The sequence below is a fragment of the Procambarus clarkii genome, chromosome 23 (assembly GCF_040958095.1).
Source record: "Procambarus clarkii isolate CNS0578487 chromosome 23, FALCON_Pclarkii_2.0, whole genome shotgun sequence".
NCBI lineage: Eukaryota > Metazoa > Arthropoda > Malacostraca > Decapoda > Cambaridae > Procambarus > Procambarus clarkii.
In genome coordinates, this window is record NC_091172.1 from 33,380,279 (window position 1) to 33,380,506 (window position 228).

Here is a 228-nt window from a genome sequence, read left to right on the forward strand (position 1 = left end):
CCTGTCCCCCCTTTCCATCTCTCTGTCCCCCTGTCCCTCTCTATCCCATTGTCCCTCTCTCTGTTCCCCAGTCTCTCTCTGTCCCCCTGTTCCTCTCTGTCCTCCTGTTCCTCTCTCTGTCCCCCTGTCACTCTCTGTCCCCCTGTTCCTCTATGTCCCCCTGTCCATCTCTGTCCCCCTGCATTAATAATTACAATACATACAACGTAAGGGTAATACATAAGACTA